The 25,214-nt window shown below is 28.8% G+C and overlaps 1 protein-coding gene across 2 annotated transcripts in view; it reads right to left on the bottom strand.

The window, feature by feature from the left end:
• Positions 1–10,675, bottom strand: part of bbx (bobby sox) — a 71,200-nt gene extending 60,525 nt beyond the window's left edge. For both annotated transcript variants that reach the window (XM_075377424.1, XM_075377425.1), the window contains exon 1: positions 10,409–10,675. The gene's annotated coding sequence lies outside the window, so the exon portion shown is untranslated. The remainder of the gene's footprint in view (positions 1–10,408) is intronic.
• Positions 10,676–25,214: the final 14,539 nt, after the last annotated feature.

Genomic DNA, 25,214 nt, shown 5'->3' with positions numbered 1-25,214 from the left:
ACATGACTAACTCCATATCAATATATGAGTCAGTACTTATACCATTTGGCGATGAATCTGTACTCATCACAAAATCAATTTTCAAATAACTAGGAAGATAAAATTCACAAGTCTATTCTTAAGAATAACAGGATAAAGAGAATATGTATTTCAATTTATATTCACATAGGTCTGGTAAAAATTAACAACACATCAGAAAAGGGACAAAATATTAACATAAGATAAAAATGACATTTCACTCCATTCACAGGTGAATTTCAAACTGACCTTACTGCAAAAATTACATAAAATTAAATATTGTTTTTTTCCCTAGGAAAGAATCATTAAGCTGACTACTTTAATCTGATATTAGGAAATATAATAATTTTATATGTTCTGAAAATCGTCAATGACATTATCACACAAAATAGAATTTAGATTACAAAAAACCTACTTTTTTATTGCCTGCATTTTTAAAAACCACCCCTGGCAAGGTAATGTCATGCGAACTAAAGTATCATCGTTTCCTAAAGACATAATTTATACACCTAAAATTCAAAAGTATATTTCTTTCACAATTCTGGAAGAAACAAGTGAGGTGTTATTATCTGGATTACTGCATTAGTAAATATGATAGGTGTATCATAACTAGCAATAACGTTAGTTATTGCGAGATCGGCAGACCGACGTAATTAACTGAAAGACTGATTACTTTTATCGATTGGGTGCAGAGATCCAGGATGCAATCAATTAGCACAGTCGTCAATCCGGCCATTATCGTGCGCCAACCTGGTCAGTCAAATTATTCCGTCAATGCAGTGTGGAAGTTGTACAAAGAGCTTACTTGCACGCTAGATCAGATCGCCATCGACGAAAACCTGGGCATGGGACTTCGAGATAAAGAAGAAAGGGACGCTTAACATTGCTGAATTCCTGCCACTAGTAATTTTTGTGCTGTCAAGCACATACGGTTTTTTTTTATCAAAACCGTTTTATGGTTGAAGCCGGCAATTCCGGTCAGACTTTCAACTCGGACCGCATGATGGATAAATAAAATAGTTCTTTTAAGACCCAATTCGAAATTTACAATCTGGTACAAACGTTGGTGCTAACAACTTCGGAATTAAAAAATAAACGGTTGTATTCAGAGCCAAACCTTTTCATGTCACTCTGCCACTGCTGACCGACTAAATAAATGGTTCCCTTTTCAGTGCTACCAATTTTCAAAGTACTTGATGTCACCTTTAGGTAACTCAACTGCATCAAACGACAATAACTTATTAAATCAGGCGTACCATCAACATTTCTATTCACGTATACTAAAATGTATACCATCCATCACTGTTTTAAAAGTATTAAGCGGAACTCAAATTATTCAGAATTCTTCATCGGTAATGTTTACAGTACAAAAAGATACTTAAATTTTAAAGCAACTCCGATGCCGTTACTTGGTTCATGAACTCCATTATATAAAAGTGTCCCAAAATGAGCTGACATTTTAATTGTTTAATAAAATATATTTTTTATTTGATAATTGATTAATATATTTGCTTATTAAAAAGTAGTGACGTGGAGGTTATTTTTTATACAAAACATCTGACAAATGAGCACCCCGGCCTTGGCTGCAAATGTTCACTCTTTTGGCAAAATTTTCCCAAACATGCTGACATAATTGTTGGGAAATTCCGGCAATGTTAGGTCGAATTTCTTCTTTGAGGTCCTCAATTATTTGTGGTTTATTGATGTATACTTTACCCTTAAGACAATCCCTAAGAAAAAAGTACAACTGTGTCAAGTCACATGATCTTGGCGGCTAATCGCATCACCTCAATGAGAGATAATACGACCATTAAAATTTTCTTACAACAACTACATGGTTTCATTGGCAGTGTGGCATATGTTGCGCCATCTTGTTGAAACTACATGTCTTCCACGCTCATATCATATCATTCATTTTAGGCCACAAAAAGTTTGAAATCATCTCACGATATCGAACTCCATTGACGGTAAGGTATCTCCATTTTCATATAAAGTCAAATTCCCTCGCCCAAATTCCGCACCACACCGTGATCCGTCGAGGATTCATATTAAGTTCTTCAATATTTTTTGTATTTTCTGATCTCCAAAGTTGACAACTTCTTTTTTACTGATAAGCCGGTAAGAAGAAAATGTGCCTCATCGCTAAAGATGACTTTTAAGTCATCTTTAAAAAATCGTTATATTGTTATTTTTACAATTTCTACGCGTTGTTCAAATGTGTACTTTTCCATAATTTAACACCAATGTTTACTGAAAACAGCTTGTAGAAATTTCTACTCTGGTTTTACCGCGAGAAAATGGTGGCAGATTGAAAGTATCAGTTCATTTTGGAATACCTTTAGTTACAATTTTCTGTCCATTACATATTTACTGACATCTTGGGATTTTGGTATTACTTTTTAGATGCAATAAGTTCAAGCCCTCTAATACAACGCTGTCTTCATAATCTTAGTGTATGTAAAAATAAACAAGAGTTTTTTTATGTGCAGATGTAGTCTGCCATGTCTGCACATCAACATTTATTTATGATTCTATTTATTAATATCATCGAATCACAACATTTTTACAAGCTCTTTAAAACTAATATGCGTGATTATGATTTTTTAAATGAGACTTGGGTAGTTTTTTTCTTGTATTTAGTTGTTCAAGAAAATTTTTGAAACCACACTTATCGTAGTTATGTCACAAGGTATCCAAGTCGTCAACATTTTGTATTGATGCTATTTATTCACATCAAATCAATAGATATTTTTTATTCTTAAAAAAAAAAAAACAGTTAAATTGGTATTACAAATACCATCTCCTTTTAATTTAATTAGCCCAAACCGCACTGGCAAAGTGTAATAATAATTATAATGTTGATCTTTTTCTGCTCTCAGATGCATGCAGTGGCATCTAACAATTGATGTAGAAGCTGAATAAAAGTGTAGGCATTAAAATACTGTAATTCTGCAACATTTAAAAATTATTATTCATTCAAGTTCTTGGTCAAAAAAAAAAATGTTAAAGTACTTTAACTAAGTTTCTTGTCATCAGTCGCTCATTTGGTTAATTACTTTCTAGTTATGCAATAGGTACAACAAAATAAAAGAATGGTAATTCTTAACCCATTTTTCTCTATTAAAATGCTTTCTGAGACAATTTTATTATATATATATATATATATAGATAATTTTATTATATATATATACTGCTTACATACCACATGTTCTATAAGTAAACTTCTTCACCCACTGTTATAATTTGTAAGAGCTTAAAAAGAAGGAATAAAAATTGAAAAAACATAATGTCTACAGTAAAACGTTTATACCAGATATGTGATTCTTGAATGAAAATTTATCAGTTACTTACAAAATTATCAAACTAAAAAAAAACTTTATAAAATTTAACAGAATAAAAAAAGCAATTTTTTTAATATTGTAAATGTCTTCTTTAACGTACATTTTAAAACTTATTTCTTCAGTACATATACTACTTTTGTTTAATATACATACATGTTTTAAAATATTTAGAATAATGTTTTATATCCATGCATGTGAAAAATAAATGAGAACCATCCCATAAACTGTAGTAGGAAAAGAAGAATATCTGTCTTTAGGCATTTCATACGCTATGTTAATGTTTTATTTTTTCAAAATTGTCTACAGACAGGCCAATTTCAAAGTATCTCATTCAGAACATATATGTCATACTTTTCTTGATCTAGAATATAGAGAGTGATTTCCTTGTGATCAGAATAAATATGATAAAAATTCGACATATACTTATTCTCTTTTCTGCTTGTCAGAAAACAAAAAGACTTCAATGATGTGTTTTCATACTCTGAGTAAATTAAACGACAATGTTACAAAAGATTTTTTTCCGAGAGAATCCAGGTATGTAGGACATAACTTTGATACACTACCAGTAATGATTTGTATTGACTTGTAATTGTAACGACTAGTATGCAAGGAAATGATAGAATAATAAATTATGACGTAGGAGAAACATGAACATTTTGAAAACAAAATTTTCAAAAGAGTAAGTAAAAAAAGAAGTATCTATAATTCTTCCTTAAATAACTTCATCAATTTATTCCTATAACAATTTAAATATGTTCATAGCAAGACAAAATGTAATGCTCACAACTTCTTTGTGATCTGCCCTTTTTGCTACAGTGTTCCATCTCGGTTCCATGTTGCTCTAGAACATCCCTTCCATTATGTGCTAGGAAGACTACTCTCAACATCTGTTTCAAACACTCAGCAGCCAATCTCATATAAGTTATTTCACTGATCATGACAAGAGTTCATTTTGTCCATTTCTCAAACTTTCTTGATCCAAAAGAAAGGCGATGTTACTTACTTTTTACGGTCTTTCCTTAAACTGTTCTCAGAGACTAAACTAAATCATATACCACCTTTTTTTCATTTTTAACATCTCTGCTCCTAACAGCACAAAAATGTGACTTACATTTATTATTTTGTTTAACTTTTTAAGAACCACAGCCCTAAAGGAAAAAAAAATCAGAATATTTGAGAAAGATAAGTAGAAAATAGGATTAATGTGGCTGACCATTGTCAGTCACAAATAAACCTCTGAATTGGAAATCAATACAAGAAAAGATAAAACACACCCCTAAACATAAAAATAATTATATTTTCCATACCTCTTATACATCTTTATACCTGAATTTTCCATTTTTTTTAACAATATTGTGCCAAAGGCATCTCTCCCCTCCAATACATATTTTCTTTGTTTGCAATTTTACAATCTCAGAAAAAAATTAAATTCTGGTATACTTTTTCTTAATTAAAAAATTACGTATACTCCTTTCTCTCACACTTCATTATTATTGCTTCACATTCATTTACGTTCAAATTGAATTTCTGCTTAATCAATGAATTTATACTATTCACAACTTCTAATTCACTACCAGTTTCAGGCAAAAAACAAATTGCACAATAAAATGCATAAATAGCATATGTCAAAACTACAATATTAGCGGTCTACAGTTACTGATGGCATTAACTTATAAATGACACAGCCTCATCAAATGTTAAAATCTTCATAAATTTTGAATACTGAGCGACTGAAAGTAATGGAAAGCTAAACTACTTTCCAGAGGAATGTATTTTTTATTACTTCATTTGCTCAATATGATCATTTTGTTATGTGAAGATAAAATATAGTTTTCCTCCTGGAGACAAAATGGTTGGGTATGGATAACTCAGATCAACAGATCATAAAATAAAACTAAGCTCTTTCTACCAAACAAGTACAGTAAAATTGCATTCAGTATTGTTTAACTTTGTCAATTTACCGGAACCCTTCAAATTTAATGTGGCTTTGATCAGTTGGGATTCTATTCTCACATCAGATCTTTTATTTTCCAGTTACTGTGAGATTTTAGATGCTTCAAATGAATCGGATTTTTAATGTTTGCATTTTTAAAACATTACGTTCATGTCAAAAAAAATTCACAGTAATTTAAAAAAAATATATATATATATAATTGGAATTAATAATAACAATAATAATAAAAATATATATATATAGTTAAAGAAATTATAAAACTGTAACGTACAACCAATTAGTGAAATAAAATTATATACTTAAACATGGACATGTGTGTGCATATTCAAATACATGCATACATGAAGTTAAGAATGTAAATAATACAAAACTTTTCAATACCATCTGGTGAAAAAAATTATATACTTAAAATCAATCTGAAACTGTATATATATATTTCTTTTTTTTTGTCTATTAATGCAGAACTTTTCAATTACTAATCCATTTCAACTAAAACACTAAATTTGGTCTTGGCTCAGTTTCAAAAATAAGCTATGTAGTAACATCATAAAAATGCACTACATAAGCTAGAGCATTTTTATGTACCAGCCAAGCTTATTTATAAGCTATACCGCCTTAATTACCTTTGGGTCACCAAAGAAACAAAAATTTTCTGTAACTTATTAAAAAAAACAAAATTTAATCACCATAAAATTTTAAACAACTTTCAAGTATAACATTCTCAGTACTGTTTCTATTTTTATTATTATCTAACGTGCAGTAGAGTACTCACTACTCTCATGAAGGTTATGACATAGAAACTGCCATTTTCTTTGTTTTGATAATTAATTTTGCCCATAGCTGTTAGACAGCAGCACAAGGTTAACAGTAAATTCTAAAATGATTCTGAATAGTAATGTAAAAATTTAATAAGTTAACGATCATATGATTTCAACATTGGCTAAATTTTTGTCAAAAATCATTCCATAATTTGTAACGGGGGGAGTAATGCCATAACTTAGAAAAACCTACATATATAGCTAATTATACTACATCTATTTCTGACAAAATTATTCTTTGTATTGGCCTTTCATTACTGTGCGTCTCACTACTGTGTCGACTTCAGATTTTTATCAAGTCAGAATTAAGACTATTTTGTAAAATCATTGTGTTTATTATAACATACATTGCATTATTGTATTACTGTAAATAAATGGCTTATTAAAAGTCTGAAAAGTCAAAAAAATTTCACTTGTAAAAAAATGAATGGAATAATGACATCCATAAATAGAGAAGTATAGAAGTTGATGAAACTGGACACCAAGCATGACCACTCCCAAAGCTATAAAGCTTTTACAGAAAGAAATTGTAAAAATTATTATTAAAAATTAAAACTAAATGGTAAAAAGGGCAATGAATCCACAGATTAGATTGGATTGCTCCTGGTCCATATTTCAGTTAGATGAATCTTACATTAACTTTTCTTTTATTTAAAGAACAATCAGGCAGGTTATCACCTACGAAATACACACAAAGAATGCTGTACTTCAAACTACAAAAATCTTTAATAAGATGATAATCTTCAAAGTTTTTAGGAAAAGATATAAAGAAAATACAGTAGATAAAAATATATATTAAGCAATAATAGGAAAATAAACCTTTATTGAACATTTATGAACCCCATGAACTTTATTAAGGATAATGAATGGATTGTATCACAAGTAAAGAACACAGGTGTTGTAAAGGGACCCACATTAGTGAAAACTAAATGAGCATGAAAATCCACGGCTCAGAAAAATAATTACATAGAGAATGATCATGAAAAATGTAAGAAAATTAAATATATACATATAGAAATCACCAATATAAATAAAGGAATGTAAAGGTCTCATGAAAAAAAATAAAAATAAGAAATAGATTAAAACTTTAGATGCATCTAACCGACTTCATAAATCTTATATAAACTCACTAGCAAAAAAGAAATTACAAACTGTATGAGACTATAGTTTAAAAAATATTATCATATGTAAAAAGATGTCCACAGAAATAAAAGTAATTACAAAGTACATTCCACTCTTTCACCACCCCTCCATTAATTTTTTTTTTTTTTTTTTTTGTACCTCTGGGGCCACCGTTAGGTATTGCTTCAGAGGATGAGATGTGTCCCCTCCATTAATTAATATTTCAAAACCACACCCTAAACTTATAATATCTCGGTTAATGATTCTTTGTACAAACAATCCTAAAGTAAATTATAGACAGAATAGCAAGTTGCAACCAGTTAACATAAAAGTATTACCAAAATGCTATTTATTTTGTGATTCTAAAAGATAATCCACCAATTTCTATAAATGTTTGTAAACTTTAAAAAATTATCAATTATCAGGAAAAACTTATTTTTTAAATGCAATAATTTAAGCAAAAAAAAAATTTATTTCTAACTCCAATAATTTCATATAGCATAGTACTAATAATCAGATTAAATATCTAATAGCAGGCCAACATAAATGACCTAATAATTTATATGATGCAGTAACTGATAATAAGCAAAAAAAATTATGACAGATATTTACTTAATGGCAATATAAATTATTCTGTTAACATAAACGTGAAATAGGAAATATGACTAACATTACTTCATAATACATTTTTAGAGATTACGGACGTACGCACGCGGATTCGCACATATATACACACCAATAAGTAGAACCAACTAAACACTAATTAAAGATCTTTCTTCTGCTCACACTAAGCACGCGCATGTACGCAAGCAGGGTAGTGTGTTAAAGAAAAATAAAAAACGTCTTAAAAAATACTTTACTTAAACTTATCATCCTTAAATAATTTTTTTTCAAGTTAAAAACAAGGAGAAATACAATAAGGTTTAAGCACTAAAATCAAAATTAAAAAACCTAAAACCTTCACGAATATCATTCAATTAAATGAATAAAACTAAGTTGATATTCAACAGATTTAGAATCAACTGACATATTGTGCAACACAAAAAAATCATAAAGAATACGCTTCCCTCCATAATTTTCCCCCACCCTTTACAAGAATTATGCGTGCTTGCATGTATAAAGGGTTCAATAACCCCCTCCCAAGCAATTTCTCAAATTAAGCGTAACCAATTTCTTGGAATGGTTTTAAAATAAAAATGCACTGCTTGAAAAAATTTTACTTATGCCGGTTCATCTGTTTCAACAGGAAAAAACACGATTTTTTTTTTTTATAATCTAGAATTTTTTTCAAATAACTAATCCTTCACAATTATTAAGTAATTTATTTTCACGGCCAAGTAATATAAATTTCTGTGTCACATTGTGAATATAAAATGCGTTTAATTTTTTAATCATGCATATTACTATTGTATCTAAAATATTAATGACGGAGAGCAGCTCTGATTATAATTCCATACTACTGTAACATTATGTAATTCTCTATTTTACATATTACACTTTTCTTACCCTCTATTTTGTCTAAACTTTTAAAGTATATTTTTTAAAAGGGTATGTAAATACAATAAAACCGACAATCACACAGAATCCATCAATTAAAGCACTTAAAGATATGTATATTCGTTACACGCGTAATAAATTAAACGAGCTCAATTTTTATCAAGTTTTCCTGTATGAATGTTTCAATCAAAAAATAAGATTTTTTCGAGTAATATTAAAGTTCACCGCTGACACATACAAAAATAACAGACAAAAAATTCCTGTGCAAAGATTATTTTTTTAACTTAAGTTATTCATTCTATAATCCGCTCATGACCTACATTTAACGGCGGACACAATTTTGGACACTTTCTCAATACACTTGTTCACCTGAATTATCACATGACTTATAAATGTTAAATAACACAGAATAAATAAATGAAATGGAGAAAACATTTAGTATGAACTCACCTAGATACAACATAACAATTCCTAAAGCGTATTAATTGCTTTTAGCAACAAATTAGGTACTATCGACTCAAACGTCCCAAGGTCACAACATCGTGACATGCACAACGCTTCATATTATACGGTACAAGATGAAAACACAACGAATTATTTAACATATTGCTTAATGAAATTTACAATAATAAAATACAATTTTCATACAGTTTTATAAAAAAATACTTCATCTATAAAACTGTACCATTAAAATATAATGTTACAGTGTAAATACTCAAAAAAATGTAAATAAATCAGTACATTATTAGTCAATACTCACATATTTACTCGCCATAATGATGTATGACGTCACAGAGTGTCAATCTTAACGTTCACACATCTTAACATAAAACAATGTCATTCGTTAATAATTCACGTTAAAACTAAAATAAAAACAGATCTTCAACTTTAACTAATTTTCATAAATCAACAACATACCGTACTCCACTAGTATTCAACGGCGTATACGCATGATAAGCCATGAGATTGAAGCCACGAATTGCGATCAGCTGGTACCCGGTGCAAACAGCTGTATACGTTTCCTTTCCACCAATTGTAACTCAGTTAAGAAAATTTACGAAGCTCTTAATTTAGCGGCCGGAATATGGAAATATTTTTTCGTAGACTAGATTTATTGCGATAATAAGTACAAACATATCAATTTTGAAAATGTGTTATTCTTACCAATAATACACCTATTGCAATAAAATTTTCGGAGATAGCTTAATTAATTATATTCATTATTATTATTTACATATCCTGTCCATGGTCGCATAGAAAAATGAAAGTTTGCAATGATTTTAAATTACGAGACATTTAATTTCGCATGGCCTTCGTTGTGTACAATGATGTAATGGCAACATAATAAGAAAACAGAACAGTTCCTTTTAAAATTAAATTAATAAATGAAAATACCTTCAGATTACCTTCATGTTTGAATTCATTTTGATAAGACGCTCTTGTAAATTACTCAGATATTTTTAATTCATAACATGTAGGGTAAAAAAAATTGCAGAACGCTAATTGCAGAGACGCTATCCTCAACGCGCACTGATACAATAATTATAACATTTTATCACTGTTTAAGCTGTAATTATCATACGGTAACATTGATTTACATTTTGTCTATAATAGCAGAAGCCATTTTAATTATATATAGTTTAAGTAATTTCCCTTACCTTTAAACAAGCTCAGCGATTGATTGAAATATTCTGAGTAACACGTCAGTGTATTAATATCAGATTCGTTACACTAGTAATAAATATAAAACAATACGTCGTGCGCGGCGGTTTATCTCACAACGTCATCTGTTTATATTACCTACACATCTACATTGCAACGAAGATGGTTTATGACTTAAAAATTGAACATCCTTCAATAAACACTTCATCAATTAAATAAACATATTCGGAAAATTCAGAAAACTATTTAAATAAACATTAAGTATTTTCCCTGTTACGATTTCTCCCAAAATTACCAAACAATATATTTTGTTAAAATTGTAAATGAAATTAAATGATCTTAACACGTGACTTGTTTTTATCATAAGTAGTCTAAATAACCTTATCTGTAAGTATCAGTTACCACTTTATATCAACCATTTCATAGAACCATATAAACGTGTTCTTTACTATAGTTTCAAGATAGCTAAAAATAAATCTTTGTTAGATAATGAACTAGTTGTATTATTTAATTCAATATAAAGAAGCTTACTTCTTTTACTGTAAGAAAAGGTTCTCGCTGTTAAATGTAAGGAAATATTTTGTTTACACAGATTACTTTTTTTTAATATGTTAGTACTTGCAGTTTTATTATGGAAAATTTAGTTTGTAATTTGTATTAGAAGATAAATAAGGACCATCCTTAAAATGTGTAAAAACGAATATAAAACTGCTGTTTACATGTAAATTTAGTAGTAAGCTGTCACTAAATAATTCTTGAATAACAATACATTATCAAAGTTCAGGAATTCTCAAAATGTGAAATAAGTAGCATATAATTCCTTTACATTGCCTATTTAGCTTTTGGTAAATAAAAATTGAGGCAAGGAAACTAACTTGCTTAAGGGAGAGTCACCACATTAAAATACACAAATACTAAAGACAGTAATTTAGACAGGTACCTAAAAAAAAATATAAAAAAACAGACAGAACACCCCTGAGGAGAAAAAAGGGATAAATACTGAAAAAAGATGATCTATCAACAAAGCATCCACAAAATATAACAATAAGGTCCCCAAAAGGTACTTCAGGCCCCTTCCAGGCAATAGGCATCTTCCATTAATCACCATCTAGGATATCAGGAGCTTTACTCAGATCTGGAACACCACACTAAGCTATAATTTTTTCACCAACTGGCTTAGATATATTCAACTACAAATTGCCTTTTCATTAGATACTAAAGTGCCACCTGAGATCAGGCTCAGGCTTCATTAAAGAAAATCCACTCTTATAAATGAGTGACATTTAGAAGAGTATGAGTTGAAGTATATACTGTTAACCAGACCAGCAAAACAAAATATTGAAAGAGTAAATAAAAAAATATTTATTATCAAGGAAGAAGTAGTGTATAACTTCATACAGCTGGAATCTCTGAATTCAAAACCACTGTCGTAATGGAGTATTATTTGCATTTACTCATTCTCATTTACAAGTATGGAATGTAAGTTTGATATTGTGTTTGTAAATATAAGAATATTTTTAATTTTGCAAAATCAATATTCTCTCAAATCATACAATTGTATTCATAATATGTGATCTTTTTTTATTTATTTATTTTTTTGTTTTAAGGATCCTCAGTGGTTCTATATAAATTACTTTATATTAATGTACATATTTATTAAATATAATCTTCAGGTTTCTTTTGTTTTATTAACAGTATCATTTTTTGACCACATTAATTTTTTTTTACTTTTGAAACTATTCTATGTCTATTTTGTTATAGAATCCATTCTATACTATGAAATATCCTTTACTTTTTCATTCAACCATCACTGTACTGCCCAAATCACAGGTTTGAGAAATTACAATTTTTCTTGCGTTTTTAGTTAGCTCCTAACACTTTCCAAGAAGTCTTTATAAAAATGCAACCCCTAAGAGGATAAAATAGTACATGAATCAATATTGAATATTATTTTTCCTGTTCCTTAAACTGTCAGAAAGTAAAAATTCTGCATTGTGATTTTGATTATTTTTCAAATGGCAGAATATCTTTTTGAACTAACTGAATATTAAAAATTCACCTCAGTGTAACTCACAGAGTCTTGGAAAAATTAAGATTTCAGTTTTTGGCAATTGTGTTCAGAAAGAGGTTTAACTTCAAATAACAAGATCAGGGATTATTTTGTTCTCATTATCATAAGTAACAATATAATGGTCTCTATAATTAGATAAATGACTGTTGAGTGAATAAACAAACAAATTGTTTCTTTGTTACTATGCATTAATTTTCCAGCTACTAGACAACATTTTATGGGTTTTTACTAAATTACATTGGATTCATATTTAAGATGCAGTGAAAATTGGAAGTAGATCATGCCTTGTATGTATGTGATTCAGTGGAGCAACCTGCCAGTTGATATTTCCTATATATTGGCTGCACAAAAACCCAATAAGATATTGATATAGTTATTGAGTAAAGACAATGAACACAATTAATTATGAGGGTTATTCAAATACAAACTGGAATTTTTTTACAAAGTTTTACTGTTATCAGATAAAATTAAAAATAAATTATCTTATTTTTCTACATAGTTTCCTACAACAGAAATAAATTTTTCCACCAAATAGGTAGCTTACTGATCATTCATCAAAAAAGAAAAAACAAAATAACTGCCCCAGTAACCAATTGCGCACATAGTGCTCGACTGCAGCATAGTCTTCAAATCTTTCCCCTTCTAAAGCTTCTTTCAGAAAATCAACCATATGGAAATCACATGGTGGTGACAGTCTGGACTGTACGGTGCATATTCAAGAGGTATCCAATGAATTTGCAGCTCAGTTTCTGAGCTCCTGAATACAGTCATGGAGAAGAAGGACTTATGAATCGGTTACCGACATTGTTTATAGTGATGAATAGCCCTGACGTCAACCAAAAATTGGCAATAGTAGCTGCATTTGGCATATTTCATTCGTGCAGGAAATCAATCAGCAGCACACATTTTGAGTACCAAAACACAGTTTACAGAACCTTTTCAGTCGATAAGCGTTTCTTGGCTTTGATCGGTGGCCCCTCTCTACTTTCCCTCTGCACCATACTTGTTCTTTTGCTTTGAGGGTTGTAGTGGTGGACTCACATTTCATCGCAAGACATGATACTGTCCAAAAATGCCTCTCCTTCTTCCTCAAAGTGATTCAGAAGCTTCTGACAGATTTCTTCCTGGATATTTCTCTGTGTCTCAGTGAGAAGATGTGGGATCCATCTCGCTGACACTTTGCTATATCCAAGAATGTCTGACAATATTGTTTTCACACTCCCAACACTTATGTCCACCTTTGATGCAATTTGTGCATCGTTCACAAGGTCATGAACGGCCTGAATGTTATAGCATTGACACTGGTCTGCAGACGACATTCGTCACTTTCGTTTTCCACTGCATCACAGCCACATAGACATTTTTTGGCCCAATCAAACACATGAATTTTTGACAGGATAGCATCTCTGAACTGTGCTTGGAGTCGAGTCAAAATTCCAGATGATCTGACACCTTTGTTGGTGAGAAATCGGATTACAATACGTTGCTTAACAGACAGTGGTTACACAACCTCCTGCTCAGACATTTTGCTACTGATGTGGGAAAGTGACCTACGGGCGTGGCTGTCCCTCCACACATATCTAACTAGCTACTCACAGTGCCCCATCACGTTAACCTTCCTCAAGCCACACGGAAAAATTCTGGTTTATATTTGAATGATCCTTGTAATTTTTTTTTTTTAGATTAAAAAATTCAAAGAAATAATCACTGTTATTTTAATTTCTTTCAGAACGATGAAAAAGAGTGTTAAATAAAAATATGATATTAAAAGTAATAGGATATAAAAACAGAAATCAGACGTGTTATTTTTATATTTAACAGAATATAATTTAAGGTAGATGATGTCTATAAACAAGTTTATGATAACCAATAATATTATCAGCTGCTAAACAGAGCCTAGAGAAGATAAACTTATTAGTCTACAAATTACAGGATGAATACAGTTCCTTATTGATTTCTGATTTTCAGTGTATTAGTGTGATGAACTAGAAACCACAAATTTTGCACATTCCCACCATGCAGGCGCTGAATAATTCAGTCACTCAACTGTGACTGTAGTAATTTATGGACGGTGTAAAATGTATGTAACTAAATGTATGTAAAATGTAGTAACTATTAAATACATACATACTCAGCTCTCTTGATTTTATTTAACTGTACTTAATATGCCTACTACAGCTCAACATGTCTATTATTTGGTTACAATAACTCCTTAGTAAGAAATTAAATATTTTGGAAACTTTTTTGACAAATGTTTTCTGTAGTCTATTATGAATAGCATTAAAGTTCTGTAAAAAATCAGTTATAATTATAGTGCAGTTATTAAGATATTAGCATTACCATAATGATGATAAAATTTCTCCTCTCTAATTTATACTTTAATTATATATGAAACATAATAGGGATAGCGACTGAAATTTGCATAACAAATAGGTGAAATTGCAATGGCTGAACTATAACCACCAGTTTGTTCAATTTAAATTTTAATTAAGATATTTTCTTTAACATTTTTTCTTTTCTTAAGATACTTTCTTAATTATTTGGAAACTTTTAGTCACAAGCATTGGTTTTAGACTAACAAAGTATATGTGTATTCAGTGCTCATGTTTCTAAACTTGAGACCCAATAAGGGCTATATCATAGAGTGCTGAAATTATAATATTATACTTAAGTAAAAGAACGTACACCCTCAGAAAGTTAAGGGGAATCTTTCATTTTTAATAAATAGAAATAAAAACATGAAAACTGATTCCTTTCTTTCTTTGTAAGAGCCTGAGAATATAAATCCTGTTATACATCACCCCTTACCAAATAGAGGAAGCATATGCATACAATGCATTGCTTATCAACTGAAGAGAAATGATAATTTTTAACACAATTTTTGGTCCAGTCTTTCTTATATCTGTGTTACTTATAAAACAACAGAAAATACAAGAGGTACTAATCAGAGTTACTCTCACTATAAATCCATTTTAGTGAGCTCCAAATGTGCTCACTATATCCATTTCCAGCGAGGAACACAGCAAAGGTGTCATTTATAGGGCTAAACTTCTGCATTTCCATGGGCTTGGCATGTCAATTTACAGTAAGAAATTTGATAAAGTAAGAAAGGTAATCGGTAACTTCCTCACTCCTAACTTTTTCTAGTAAGCCTGGCATAATGTGTTTATTATTTTGAAAATAATAAGGTTGCAGATATACGTGTAACTTTTTTTTGTGGTTTCTAGATATGGCATCTAACATATATTATTTAGCAAACATTTCCATAAGTTTTCAGGGTCTTAGTCTGCCAATGCCTCTGCTTTGTGACATAGAGGCTCCTAACAACTTACCTCAAGGTGTTTTTTGAACACTCTACTGTTAATCAACACACCAAATGAATGTATTCATTTAAAAATTCAACATTAAAATGTAAAAAGTAAATAAATTTGATTTAATTTGCTATAAATTTATGCACAATTATTTCTTGGGAAACATAATAACTTATTTGTTACAGGCTGAGAATTTCTTGCAGTGGCAAACTTTTTGAAAAATTATGCAAAAATCTAATCAAATTTCAATAATTTTGGTAAAAGAATTTATTAAAATTATTAAATACAAAAGATTACAGTTATTTTCAATTTAAGAATGTTAAAATATAAAAATCCAAGTGGACTAACAAAGAGATAATTTTTCAAGAAACCTGTATCAATCAACATAATATTTAAAATCTCAAGAAAAATTTTAGTTTTCTTTTAGTGCTTCATAATTACATGAACTCATAATGTATCCATCATTTTTTTCTTTTCATTTTAAGTTTATGAATATTTTGTTACATAAAAACATCCTATGGAAAAGAGAACAGTTTACAGAATAAGCAATGAAACTACCACATACAACGTCAGCTTTTTAATTTCTGTTTGGGTGTATGCCACATTGCTATTAATCATTACTGAATGGAATGTCAGCCAGCAACAAGGAAAACAAAAAAATAATGACAGATATATTTACCATGATATTCATTCTAAATAAACTACTGGCGTATACATCACCCATTACATGTTTGATTCTTGTTATACAATTAAGTTTGTATAATGATCAACAAATCTTACTAATGTTATTTTATTAGAGACTCAATAATTATAGAAAGCTATATGGTTATAGAAAGATGTACCTTCTGCTAAACTTTAAAAAGCAATCTTGTTAGAATAAAGTTATGTTAACTTTTTGTTTTGAGCATACTTATGTTTCATCTTTGTTTGCACTATTGTAAAGTGAATATATATAACTTTTCATTTATTTAGTTTATGTGTTTCTTATGCAGGTTTTAGATTTTGTCCCTTTTTTCATTTTATTTATTAAAATTAATTTTAAAACTTACTGTTTTCATTCTTTTCCCCATTATGTTCATTAATTAATATTTCTGATTATGTATATTAAAGAAATAAAATTAATAAACAAGTAAAATTTAATATGATGCTCGGTTTCAGAAAATTTACATTTAGTTTACATTATTAAAAATTCATAATTTACAATTTAAAAATACATTATGCACAAAATGTTTCCTAATGCAGATAATAAAAAAAATCTAACATCACCAGATTTTTGTTTACTGTTTTAAATAATTTTACTTTTTGAAACAATTAAACTAATTTCACAGTTCTGAAGATGTGTAAACTTGTGAAACAAATTAATTACATCAAATTTACAACTGTAACCATGCAGTTCTAGAATAATAAAGGCAGACGTTTTTAATTGATGATAAGTGATAAGAATACAAATAAAATAAATTTTTGTTATGTAACTGGACCAGCAGATTGATGAATTCATAAGTATGCTGTATTTTATTTACGTCAATTAGTTTTGATTTCTATTTTTAGCTCTTGATTCAGCATTTTGTTCACCCAAAAATACTTCTGTTAAGTATATATTTAGTTAGAAAATAAGTAGAAAAGGAAGATTACCTTTGATTGTTTATTTAATATCTTTTGATGTTTTAAGTATCCATTTGATTTTTAATAATCTTCTTTCTTTACATGCATGTTTTATACATTTTTTTCTTTGAATACACTAAGTAAGCTGAAGGTTTCCCTCTGTCTCCGTCAACTAAACTATTGGCTGGCTTAGGCGGGACAGGTGAGCAGGGTTTGTTGTACTATCTAACCAGATGACATCATCCAATTACTAATAACATGCCACATTTGTATATAAAATGCAAATACAATAGACTAGTACACTAGACACAGCAGTTGGCGAAGGGCAAACTTTCAGCTCATGTACTGTAGGAAAGTAAAATTAGAATAAGTGCTAGTATTAAATAAAACCTCTCTATAAAAAGCTTAATCAATACTCTAAGTACTGATGGCCAATTCATAATGTCTTTGCAGATGTGAATGTTGGAGTGGTCCAGATGGTTAGTATTCCTTTCCAGTATTGGAGATTGATAATTCAAAGCCCATTTAAAACGATAATTGTATTTTAATGTTAACATCTTCTCAATAATACTGTCCCTTATAGGTTCTGATTAACATCATATCCTGAGCTGTTGATTCAAATGCAACAAACTACAGGTGCACTTATTCATTACATAACCAAGGGACAACATATATGCCAAAAGGCTCATAAACAAGAAACCTGCATTAGATATAAGAATGTTATACAAATCAGCAATTATCATTTTAATGAAAAGAATCATTAAAATGCTAACAGTATTCCATCATTCATCCAAAAAAAACTTCTAACATGGTAATCCATAGAAATGTATTTTATTTATTTAATATAAATTCTAGCAATGAATGGAATTTATGCCATACCATATATTTTATTCTGCGGGAAAGAATAAAACCAATGGTATTTTAACTGTTGATGTTTCATCAATACATGTATGTATTATAATAGTATAATATTACATGAACAAAACCAGTATCCAATGACTTCTGCCAAAAAGGAGACTTTTTTAATACAGAAAAAAATATTCACAAAGATTAGATTAATTGAATAGGATAAAAAAGTTTACAATTATGAGCACTTTAAAATTATTAAATGGTTACTTTCAAAACACTGCAAATTTTTCTTCCAAAGAAACTATTGGGATTAGTTACTACCTTCTTCAGACAAGTAAGAATCTTCATCATCATCTCAAAAAATTCTCTTTGCAAACAAAAGTGCCAGAATTGTTTTCCCTTTTTGTTTTCAGAATTGAAAGCAAATGTTTTCAGTTTTGAAAACAATAAATTTATTTATTGTTCAATAAAATTTTTAATAAAAGTTTTATTTTGTCATTTTATGATAAAAAACTTCCTTTTTAGATGATGATGATAATGAAAAAATTGTAACCATTGCCAGAAGTCAACAGTGACATAAGTAATTCAATATTTAAAAAAAATACTGTACTGTAATTGTACATGCAGTTGTGATAAAAATCAGCTTAAAGGCTTTTCTTTCCATTGCTACTAAAAGTTTCTGAACAAAACAATTGAACAGTAAACCACTCACTCCCTTTTCCTCAGAGAAATGTATTTATAACCGATTTCAAAAAAGGAAAAGAAATTCAATTCAACCCATGTTTTTTTTATTTATTTATGTTCAAGCACTTATTCTCTTCATCAAATATATAAGTTTCAGTGATTTTTTTTCTTTTGGTGGTAGTTTTTTCAAAATAATTTTAGTGATTTTTTTAAAGAAAAATTACATTATTTATACACAATTTGAAGATATTTTTCATTTTTTGACATCATTGTTTAATACTGGATTATTATAGTATAATAATAAGTAGCCTAAAACTGAAAGTACTTCTGCTCAAAGATTAGTGAGAAACTTTATGGGTAAAAAACATAATATATACATTTGCATTCCAAAGAGCCTTAGCTCACTTAACAGTGCTACTCTATTATTGTCTGCATTCCTTTCTTATTGTTATCAAAATGCAGGTATTTTGTAAATTTTTTTTATATAGGCAGAAATTTGTACTTATATATAATAATCTTATTAATACATCTATATTATAAATAAAGGTAGAATAAAAAATAAAAATAAAATATAAAACGAACTTAAAAAACAAATTTTGTATTAAATAGTAAAAATATTATTTTTTAAATTCTTCTTCAGATTTTGATTTTTAAGATAATCCCAAATTAAAGGTTAGTTAGTTGTTATTAATTCGGACTCAACTTCAAACAATTAAAGTTTATAATAATAAATAAGAAATAAACTAAAAATAACTTAAAAAAGATTAATTTATCTTAATAACATTTTTTTCACCCTTTGGATACAGTTATTTTATTCCAACTAAAGACTATAGTATATCTATCGAACTGTACTTGTATTATGGAATGGTATGTAATGATGTCAGAGGGTGCAATACTCTCCTACATATTGCAGTATGCAGACTTGCGTCCTTTGCTGCTGGATCTTTTCAGTGATCTGAGAGGTAATAAATAATAAACTGGTTTGTATTCATGGTGAGCGTGAATTTTGGAACTGCATTTCGATCAAAAGTAATTTTCAATGATAGGAATCTGACAGAACGATGTACTTATAAGTTTCATCCGTGATGTGCTCCCTTTTTGTCCAAACTGAGCAGAAACCCTTATAATTAGGAGCAACCCTCCCATAAGGGGTGGGTGTCAGAGGTGATTTTAGACGCTCATCCTATGTGGAACTCTACATTAGGTTACAGTTAAGTGTGGGATGGTACTTGTATTCGAACTCTCAGGATATTCTAAAATTCATTGGTCAGTGTGAACCAGTGGATGAATTATTATAAAACATTATTGACATATAAGTAAATATTTTCACAGATATAGATACTATAGAATTCTGTTACTTTGGATATCTGAAGTTGGTATCAAAAAATGTATCCATTTTTGAACATAACATTTTACTGAATGCACAACTGATTTTGAAACTACTACAGGTTTTATATTTCTCAAAAAATAAACATTGCCAGGCTCTGTGGTAGTCTACTGACTAATTTTCAATTAAAAAAAGTCTTGGGCTTTTATATCCACTACAAAGTTCATCTACTTCATAATAAAAAAAAGTATAGCAATTATAATTGGGTGTGATTAATAGAAAAATTAAATAATTATGAGCAGAATTGAAAACAAATGTTTTCAGTTTTGAAAACAATAAATTTATTTATTGTTGAATAAAATTTTTAATAAAAGTTTTATTTTGTCATTTAAAAAGGATATCATTCAAAAAGGATATATGTACACTATTTTTTAATATTTTTATTTTTTAATTGATTTAAGATTACTTATATATATATTATTTTATAAGTGTGTGTGAAAAAATTATCTTCTCTTTATAACTTTTAAGATTTTGGTGATATTTCTTCAAAGAACTGTACACAAATTTTTTAATAAAATTTATTTTAAAAAGTAGGTTTTTAAAACATATTTTTCTGTTTAAACTTTAATTCAGGATAAAATAAAAATGTATAAGTTTTGTTAAATATATTTTCAGTTAAACCAGATATAATTCCAACAATTCTGGATTATTGAAATTTTACAACATTAATGTGTGAATCATTCTAGTTCATAGGTAGTTAACTAGGATTCTAATTCAAAATTTTCCAGTACAAATCTAATGAGACTAGTTAAAATTTGAAACTTAATGGGCCCTACCACTCTAATATGCTGTGATGCATGTCTTGCCATTTATTATTATAATTGCAAGGTATTATTTATTAATATTTAATGAGTGAGGCAGTTAGATGGTTGAGTACAGTGTTGTCTAACTTATCATTTGTGTGCCACACAAAAATAGGTAGGCTGTAATGATCTATATATATATATATATATATATATATATATATACATACTCTATGCACATGTATGGTCATAAGTAATATTTTCAATTATTTCTCTATAGCATTTCTAATGATTCTAGCTAATTATATAAGTTTTTTACAGTAATTTTGGTTGGTTTTCAGTTTTGTTAAAAGCCAGTTATCAACAGCCACTTTATTTTCTTTAACTGTGATAGACCTAATGTCAATTGGGCTATTGAGATAAATTGTTTGATATCTACTTACTAAAATCAGTACAGCCATGTTAGAGTTACAGTAAAAAACATACCAGTATACATTATCCTCATTCCACAAAAGTCGGGTAATAATAAAAGTAAGAAAAACATTAAAAAAGAGATTGCTAGAATGTACTCATGTGACACATTAATATTTCTAGAAAGTGATGTATTTTTTCAGCCTAAGTTTTTATAGATCTTAAAATTCTATGGAAATACTTTGAATATAAAAACGATCTCAAAGTATACATCATTAGAATGTAATAATAATTCTACAGTAAGCAATGATAAGAAAAAAAATTATCTTTAAATTGTCTACATAAAAAATGTAATAATATATTTAAAAAATATATGGAAAAACTGCAAAATTCAGTTTATAGGAACAACTAGTAATGAGACTAGAAAGCAACTTCTTTTGTATAACAAATAAAAGTAATTGTTTAAAATAAAACAATTTAAAAATAGCTCAAAATAATAAAACATCTTTATAAATTTTTTCCTTAAATTGGGTATTTTAAAATTGATAACAGATTAAAAATAAATAATTACTAACAGATTATAGGCGTTAATTTGGTAACGACTTCAAAAAATCAAAATTGAAAGAACTGAAAAAGTATTTTATTTTTTAGGGCATATAATTGAAGTTGGCTTTATTTTTTGGTAAAAAATTAATAAGCTTATACAAAAAGCTCTTCATTGAAAAAAAGATACGTGAAGATAATAAACATGCATCTAGATAAAAATTTAGTTACATAAAAATCAGAGGGATGTCCTCTCTGAATCTATCCTAAGGTTTTCAAAATTTTTATGCAAAAATACTTTAGAATATCAGTGATATGAAACTACCTATTATACTGTAACCATCCAGTACAAAGAAATAATTTCTTAAAATATATATTATCTTTAAATTTTCTACCCAACTACTTGTACATAAATTTTTTTCTAAAATATCTTCCACTCAATTCTGTGGAAAACTTATTACAGAACTATGAAATTAAGTTCCTTTTTAAGATAAAGCAAAAATCATCAAAATTGATCTATTTAGTGAATAGGAGTAAATACATAAAAATAAAACCGTAAGGATTAAGGTGAAAATTTCCTTTTTAGGACAGTTTGTTAAAAGACATTATTTGATGAATTTTGGAAACATCATGTCTAAAATTAAACTTAATCATTACTTAAAAGTAAGTATAAATAGAAAATATTAATAAAAAATGTGATTATATTATTTTTGCCAATAATAATGTTTAAATATATCATTGTAATAAATTAAAGATAGTTAGATTTAAAAAAAAAAGATTACATATTTTTTTGATATAATTTTGATTAGCTGTTTAGGTGCAAAGATTTCTTGTGATGTATATTGTAAAAATGCAGAGGCAATAATGCAAGGTCATATAACTTCTCCTATGGTTGACCTTCAAATATACCAAGCAATAAATGAAACAGATTAACATCAAATAGTCTCTTTCTTTCTCCCACTCAACATTTAAAAAATATAAAAAGAGAGTGACTAAAGAAAAGAAATATTTTAGCTCTTTTATTTTTCTCGTATGAATATAAATCATTTATAATATTCTGGTCATTATCACAATTTAAGCAGTATAATTTAGTTTGTATATTATAGTTACCTATCTATTTTTCTTTAGTTACAGTCATCCATAATAATTCACTGTTTTTTATCTTTCTATAATCAATAGCAAAATCTTTCAATACTCATCTTTGTTACCAGACTATATTGATCCAATGAATAAATAATTTTTAATGAAATAAATAAATTACAAATTTAAATAGCAGAAATTACCTCTAGCATATAAAAGAAAACCAACCAGTGTTTCTGTTACTAGTTAATTAAATACTCATGTGGATGCAGAAAAAATTGAAATTACCTTATTTAGAATCATTAAATAAATAAAAGCAAAATTTTAAATAAAAATTTAATAAGAGTAAAAAGTAATTCATACACTGGCTATTGATCGTAGGCAACACCTAAAGATTAAGCATAAAATTTCATTATAAAAAAAAAGTAACTGCTGTTAAGACTCAGGGTTATTTAAATGACTTATTTAATTTTTAAATACTCTTATAAATATTCACTTTTTTGTTGCTCTTGTTTAAATGTTGGAACTTTAATTTTCATTTAATATAAGACTTTTAAATTTAGCTTCAGCTTCGGTCGGATTCATTTGGCTCTTTACACTTCACTCAGCTCCTGATGATTCAGTGGCTCTCTACGGTTCACACGCTTCTTTCGAATGCACTCGGCTTCTGTCAGCATCACTCGGCTCTTTACAGTTCACATGGCTCCTTTCAGATGCAATTGGTTCCATATACAGTATATAAACAAGCTCATCACTTCATTCAGGAATCCTGTTCCAGTCTCCTACTAGTCTACTAAAATCTATAAGAATTATTTCAATCATTAATACAATAACTTATCATTACATTTATGGATAAAATAACTTATATAAAGATTCACATGTATTCCCAATAAAAATAATTATAACCGCAACTACATGACCAATTTTCTACAACTGCTTGAAAATAAAACAATAGCACACAGTAAATCATATGAAAAATGTTTCAAAATGTTTACGCTACAAAAGGCACAAATAGTGTTTTACAAATATCTACTTGGAACAACTTAAAAATGATTCTACAATTTATATAAGTAACATATGAGTACATTAAACAATGAACATAACCCTTTCTCAATCTATGAATAACTTTAAGAACAATTTTGTACAGAAAATACAAAGCATTTTGTTGTACCATCAGTTTTGTTTGAAATTTTAAGGGATAAGCAAGAATTTTGTGGAATAAAATTTTTCATAATCCACAAATGCATATATTTTTAGTATTTTAGGCCTTAATGCTACAAAAACTGCTTCTTACTTTTCTAGCTGTAGCAATAACAGGAACATATATAGATCTATAAAAAAAATCTACAAAAACTGGTCTTTTTTTAAGTTTTGTGTATTGAGAGATTTAAAAATATTATTTTTTAAAGAAAAAATTAGATTTAAATAAATTGTAAATAATCTGCAAAAAAAAATTTTATTCCAATGCTCCCAAGTCTAAAAAGTTTAATTTTTTTCAAACAAACCTTTGTATGTATGTCCTCTCTAAAGAATCTGAGGAAATAAGAAAAGCCTTTAAGGTACTATTACTGATGAAGAGGAGCTTCTGATAATCACCTCGTTGTGGTAGAAAGCAGGCAACGTTTGTTTAAGCAAGTAACTAATGAATGCAGGGACCAAGCGTCTCCCAGGATAAGGAGACCCTAATTACTAAGAGTCAGTGGGCTCTTTCACAGCAGTTGATAGGATACCTTTATGTTCTGTCCAAGGCAAACCTTCTCTAAAGGTGGATTACTGGTCAACGACATAAGATGTGGAAGGCAAGTGGAAACCACCACATTAAAGATCCAGAGTATCAGCAGTTATGATGAAACAGACTCTAGTAAAACATTCTGGACTAATACTACCCAAACCGGATCTCTGGAAGGGGATGCTGGAGATTTAGCTTACAAGAAAAAATTACCAAAGGATTGGAACATGAAATGTTAGAACATTATGTAAGTGGGTAAAGCCTGAAAATCTGAAGATTGAAATGAAAAAGATGAATCTGAATGTACTGGAAGTGTCTGAGATGAGATGGCCCAACATTGGCCATCTCATGACAGCCAATGTTGGGCCATTGAGATTAGAGATTAAATTGGA

Source organism: Lycorma delicatula, chromosome 10 (assembly GCF_047948215.1).
Source record: "Lycorma delicatula isolate Av1 chromosome 10, ASM4794821v1, whole genome shotgun sequence".
Lineage (NCBI taxonomy): Eukaryota > Metazoa > Arthropoda > Insecta > Hemiptera > Fulgoridae > Lycorma > Lycorma delicatula.
This window is presented reverse-complemented; position numbering and strand designations above follow the sequence as displayed.